Source organism: Adelges cooleyi, unplaced genomic scaffold (assembly GCF_023614345.1).
Source record: "Adelges cooleyi isolate 19-005CV unplaced genomic scaffold, UGA_ACOO_1.1 ACOO_flye_CR_arks_rails_tigmint_CR_PRNA_651, whole genome shotgun sequence".
In the NCBI taxonomy this organism is placed as follows: domain Eukaryota; kingdom Metazoa; phylum Arthropoda; class Insecta; order Hemiptera; family Adelgidae; genus Adelges; species Adelges cooleyi.
In genome coordinates this window covers 2,991,165-2,998,024 of record NW_026096352.1, presented here as the reverse complement: position 1 = coordinate 2,998,024, position 6,860 = coordinate 2,991,165, and the positions used below count along the sequence as shown (strand labels likewise).

Genomic DNA, 6,860 nt, shown 5'->3' with positions numbered 1-6,860 from the left:
TACAATGTGCAATGTTGTGCAATAACAGAAAACATAATATAGGCCGTTCGACGGCCATCTTTCTCCACTTTGGCGAGAGTTTAATTCTTATATTGCACAAATTATGAAATACTAATAAATTTACACGCTGCTTGGCCCACAGTTATCATTCATTGATAGAATATTTTTGATTAATTATTTCTTGTTCTCAATCCAACAGCTGTCTATCAAATCCCATTGTTTATGTTAGTTGGTCATTGCGCCTGTATAAATTTGGCTCGATCGATTTATTTAAATAAAATATATAACTATGTATGTATATATATTTATAGGTATAGAAAAACGTCTAGGCAGTCGATTGGTAAAAAAAAAACTATTATTACTTAAGGAGTGTCAAATTCGAGATTCTATCGCCTTAGCTATTTAGTTAATACATCTGACGTCAGAAAAATGTGTCCTATTCTTTGGTTTTTTTTTAATTTTTGTGCCCGACTCACGTTTCTCTCGGTAGATTCACATGCTAAAAATATCTCTCTCGAAGAACCGAGCAATGGACTGCCGTTAGTGCTAGCTGAGTTGTGGTCATGTGCTGTGTTAGTGATTTTTTTTATACATATTATGGAGCTGCTTATTCGAAGGTAAAATTCTATTGGTGTTTTGCAATTTAACGCTTATTATACAATACAAAAACTTCATCAGCATTTATTGATTTTTATTTGATTAACAAAAATCAGTTTTTTAAAATTATTCACATGACGGCCATTATTATATCAATTTATTTTACTATTTAATCCGTTTCTATTAATGTTTGACAAACTCGCAGTATAAATATTACACGTTAACAGTCAGTGATATCTGTTTGGATAAATTATATGAAATGCCACAAGGGTAATTATTATTTTATATCACATCCAAAAAAATATCCCATCCAACATTCCCAATATTTTTTGGAAATTTCTAACTTATAAGTAATCGTGTTCAAATTAATAATATTTGTCGTTGTCAAGGTACCTATTCATTAGATACCTAATAGTTTTAATGATAATTTTGAGATCTATCGATATTTTAATCAGCAATAATATTATTCCGTTTGTTACGTTAAACATAATAACAAAAATAATCGATTTTTTTTTAAGAAAATAATTACCATTGCTAAACCAAGCGAGTAATCGCATGAGAATACAGTTAAAAATATGCATTTATTTAAAATTTTAATGCCGTTTTGCTAAACTTATTAATAATGCTCTAATTTTTACCAATGCGCTAAACGATTTGTCCGTGTCCCTGACAAGTTAAGTAGGTAGTGCCTAATGTTGAAAACCTATTCGAAGACATTTATATTGAAATTTTTATAAAACGGAAATTGGAACGATTTTTCGTCTTTCAATATTACTGGTAAAAAATACACAAATTAAACTTTGCGGACGTGTTATTATATTTTTTATTTTTCTATGCTCCCAGTCTTGTTGTTTGGCACTTGGCTTATCCGATTCACTTAAAAATAAAAGCAGCATACGCAGGCTTTATCAATGTCCTTTAATAGTCTATCCGGGACGACCGTGCGCCGGCGAAGGGTGAGTCACAGCTGCACACTGGCATTATAATGCGTTAATTGCGATATGATCAATTTTCAATTAATAGTTTTAAAGCCATAATTGCACCGAGTGTACGATTGCATGACATAAACTATTTTGGACAGTGTCCACGCCCTAAATTAGTGTAAATATTATTAGTCATCTTTATTTTTATGCTCACTCTCGCTACATTGGTTTTGGTCCAATTCTCACATGTAGACGTTCTATTTTAGATAACTTAGTAATAGTAACACTCGGCAATTTCAAAAATTGCACTTAAAAAAAAAAAATCTCATTCGCCCGTCTTGTCCAGCACTCCTGCGTGAAAACTAGTAAGTCCACTATAGGTCCTAGACAAAATCATAAATGACAGTTGTACTAGCAAGAACCTAATTTTACACATGAGGTGAATTTTTTGTTGTAACTGTAGTTCTGACAAAATTATGTCGACTCACACGACGAAATTCAATCCACAACCATACTAATTTGTAAACTATGTACAGTGTTGAATTTTTTTTGTGTATTTCAAGTATTTTCATCAGACCAGATTTGCATTTGAAATGCATAAAAAATATTATGACAACATTATTTTAATAATAATATAATATATTATATTATAATTTGTAAATTAAGTAGCTCCATATTACCTAATAGCTAGATACAATATGTATAACCGATTACGATATCGAAAATATTATACAAGTATTATTGTATTTTACATTGTTTAATATATTGCACGTTTGTTAGATAAATAGATAGATCTTCTTCGCCTTATCTCTTACAAATATGGTCATTTAGCGAAGTACGCGCTCTCTCCCATTCTCTCTACTGATTTGTATTCGTCAAAATTTCTTTATTCAATCCAAACATGTCTTTATTTATTAATTATTATATTCTCCCACTCTTATTTTGTTTACCTTTACCTCTAAATCCTTTATCGTGATCTCTCTTATTTATTTTACAATTTCTCATTCCTTCTTTCAACTCAATCTGTTTTCTTTTATTCTCCTTGCTGTTAGAGCAACATTGAAATATCTTCCTACAATATACTCATTCCTTATTTTGTATCACCTAGTCATTTTATACATCCATCACAATATTCTCACTCTATATGTATTTATAATATAATTAATATTAATATTAATTATGGTCATTTTAAATTTTCCTTGTACATTAAACAGTTAGAAATATTGGCGATTGGTGAATAACAGGTTTATTTTTCAACTACGACTGATAACTTCACAGTGTTTTTCAATGTAACGTAAATGTTTGAATGTAATTTATACAGAGTATATAATAATTGGATTAGGGGAGAACAGAAAAAAAAATTCTACTCAAAGTTATTATCTAAATTTACAAGTACAATTTTATTAAAAGTAACCAAACCTCACACTAAAAAAATGAGGCACCGAACTATAAACACAACGTACCTATAATTAACATTAAGATATTATTATGTATTGATCGATAAACAGAAATATTTTAAAGAATTAACAGTAAATTCAAAACCCTAATGTAATTTTTTAACCTTCCCTGTGGTTGTGCCACTTAGTCTAGTCTATATTTTGGAAGTTATTAACTTGATTAATATAGTTGACACCAATCGACTAAATATTGAGTTCGTTTCTTTCATTAATGAAACTTACAATTTTCTTATTATGAAAAAATACGCATTATAATTATAGCAAGGTGAAATTTAAGTTGTAGTTATACTAATGTAGTTTTATAGCAGACATGTAGTCAAAATAAGAAAATTATATGAGTAATTAAAATCTGATCAGAAAAATAATGTTTCAACAAAATAATAACCTTCTGATCATTAAAACAAATGGTGCAAAAATCTTACATTAACAATAAGAAAAAAAAATGATATTAAAAATAAAAATAATTAAATGTTTAATTTTATCTGGAAAGTTTCTTAGTTGGACTGTTGCATCAAAACCCTGTATTATGAGCTAATATAATAGTGTAAGTAGCATGTAAAATAACAAATCTAAAAATAATATCAAATTCTAGTATTGTGTTTCAGTTTTAAAATTAAGTTTTTAGCAAAATAGTTATGTATACTTAAACTTATCCAAAAAAGTCGTTCTCGTTATTCTATTTAAATTTTTCTATATGTTATAATTACTACATAATTCTATAATGTTTAGATATTATTTCATTTTCAGTGTTTCAAATTGTATGTTAAATCAAATATATACCTAATAGTAAATGTCACGCACTGACAATTCTTAATTAGTTAGTAAATAGTCTAAACATAAATTAATCGTAGTGCGTGGCAATTGAGATTTTACTATAGCATTTGTGTCATCTTTTAGCTACAATAATACTATTTATGGATGGATATAATACATTTTTATAATAAAAGTAAATTTGGGGGAATTAATTTTATTGGCTATTAAGAGTTGTCATTTATAGTCAGTTCAAAATATAATTTTTTTCTTCCATATCATTTTCAAATCCAAAATAGAAATACATATAATTTAAATAAATTTAATATGATTAAATCAAGTTTTTTTTATGATATTTTATTTTCCACTTTGCATAAGCGAATAAGTATAATTTTCTTATATTTTAAATTTTATAAAATTCATCAAACACATAAGCGGTTGTTTATTGTCTTGCCAACGAAATAGTTGTTTTTTATTGGCCGTTATAAAATTATGACCGAGACGTGTTCTCTCGATCACACAAACAAGCCTTTAACAAGATTACACGTATTCGTTTTAAATATAACACGAACTTGCGTTGGTTTAAAATAGATTTTAATAAATACTATACACTGTGGTGTACGAGGCGTTAAAAAAAAATCTAAAAATATCATGTCGCGGTCTAGGCTTTACTCGACCAGTGTGGCCCACATTTTTCATATTTCGATACCGATGACCATAAAAGTAAGATTGCTCTTTAATAATAATTGTATTGTAAACAAGTGGCACCGCTAAGAGCAACTGTGTTTATTGACGAAAATAAAAACTTTGAAACTACCCGAATTTTTTATGAAATCAAATTAACAAGTTTGCATTTGTCTAGCTAATCTATATGTCTATATCTATCTACATGAGCCTGATACGAGAGAACTATTTCATATACCACAAGTTAGATAAACTATTATTATCATATCCAGATGTTGTTTGTAATGCCTGTGACGCTTAAGTTTTCCAAATTTTGATGTTGACATCTGTGTCCGCCTAGCAAAAAATAGTAAATATCATCGATCAATGTGTTGGCCAGTTTTCTAATGGAAAGGCTATCGAAAAAGTGAGAGATTTTTTTTAATCGATTTAAAACAAGTTGAAATATAAGAATCAGTCCACTAGCCAAAATGCTTTCAATTCTAAAAAATCTAAATTATAACGCTTGTCATATTGGAGTGTGAATCCTGTTTATCGCTGAATCCGTTTTAGAAATTTTTCGTTTATTAATAACATAACGTTAACATAGTGTTGCATGTAATACTCATATATTATATTCACATCCTAGTATCAATCAGTTAAAGTTTTAAGTAGTTTTAATCATTGCATGATTGGTGATCAGTATATCCTAACCCCTAATTAAGCATAATTATTTATAGGCAGAAAAATTACAATACATCCTATCAAAACACAAATACAAACAAAACATTAGTTGAAAATTCATAGTATTTGAAATCAGTTTTATTTTGATCATTAAGTAATAATATAATAATTTCCGACTAAATTTTCCTTTAATATTTTACTCTCAATAGATTTTTTTTAATAAATAAGTTTTAAATCATAGTGTATTTATATATTACTTTACAATTACTTATCTCCATTACTTATTCAAAAAAAAAAAAACTACATAATTCCAACTGTTTATTTTTTTTTAAGAAATGTAGTATCTTACGTTAAATATTTTCTTTCGGTGTTACCGACCATTGCAAGTTCTTAACGCCTAATAAATAACCTGATAAATTCGATTATTTTTGTTTCATGAATATTTTTGGTTTATTCACAAGTGATCAGATTACTTCGTATAAAAAGAATAATGTCATTCGTATCAAAAATCTTTGCCCCGAAATGAGGTTTTACATTAAAATTACTAACGCTAACTTAAAGAAAAATCTCACATAAAACTACTAGACATGAATTTACCTTTGAAACCAATGAACTTGTGTTGTTTACTCGTTGAGACCGGCTGTGAGTGGGAAGCTCAGTCTTTCGGGTAGCACCGTGTACTCCAAATATAGACTTGGGCAAAAACATAATTTGTTTTTCTAATTATAAAGAATGAGTAAATTTCACAACTTAATTCTAGACAAGTATTTTTTTCACAAGTAGTATTTTCTCATTACATTACTGAATTATACACTCAAATCTTTATCACACAACATGACAGTATACAAGAGTTATACGGTGTTGTATTGAATTTAATATATTATTTATATCATCAAAGGTATATATCATTGTAACTTATTATTTCCACTCCTTTTTTAATTAGATTTTTTAGATTAAATAAGTACCATTTAACTGAAAAAAAAAATATACGCATTGCGTATACTGTATATAGAAGAACGCCTATTTAAACCTTCTACGCTACCAAATTAATTTTGAAACAACGCTAAACTAATTTAGTAAATATAAATAAAAAACAAATTGTTTCATCAAAATCTTGTTAAAGGGTAAAAACAAAAAAAAAAACAATATAAAAAATTGAGGTCCCATTGTACAGAAACAACATAAAAAAAATGTAATTTCTTATTAAAACCCTATGAGATAAAATGATTTATTTATTTATTACGATAAAAAGTAAGAAACATAATCATAGTTACGTTAGCCTAATAGTTTTACATACAAAATAACTAAGCCGAACCTACCAGTTATGTATTGTAGTTGGTTATGCAGTTAACCAGGGGCAAACAAAATATATGTGTATCTCACGGAACGATAGAAATGATTTAAGTTTACAAGTAGATTCTTATGTTTTTGAAAAAGTAGAAGCGTTTAAATATTTAGGGATAAATATAAACAACAAAAATAAATTACACGAAGAAATAAAAAAACGAGTATCTAGCGCGAACAGATGTTATTACAGTTGATTAAAACTATTCAAACCGAAGTTATTATCGAGAGAATAGAAGGTAACTTTATATACAAGTTACTTGAGACCAGTGTTGACATATGGGTGTGAGACGTGGGCTACTACAAAAGGCGACTACTCTAAATTAAGTACAACAGAAAGAAAAGTGCTCAGAAAAATATTTGGCCCAGTTTTTAATATAGAAACGAGAACGTACGAAAAAAGACATAAGAATGACTTACAAAATTTATATGGAAGACCAAA

The 6,860-nt window shown here is 28.0% G+C and overlaps 1 protein-coding gene across 25 annotated transcripts in view; it reads left to right on the top strand.

Annotated features, from left to right (window-relative positions):
- The first annotated feature begins 503 nt into the window (after positions 1–503).
- LOC126844212 (twitchin) overlaps positions 504–6,860 on the top strand; it is a 72,270-nt gene continuing 65,913 nt past the window's right edge. For 10 of the 25 annotated variants that reach the window (XM_050582211.1, XM_050582202.1, XM_050582198.1 and 7 more), the window contains exon 1: positions 702–867. The gene's annotated coding sequence lies outside the window, so the exon portion shown is untranslated. Of the gene's footprint in view, positions 618–700; positions 868–6,860 lie in introns of those variants that run through there. The other 15 variants (XM_050582194.1, XM_050582192.1, XM_050582195.1 and 12 more) reach the window with 6 other exon arrangements.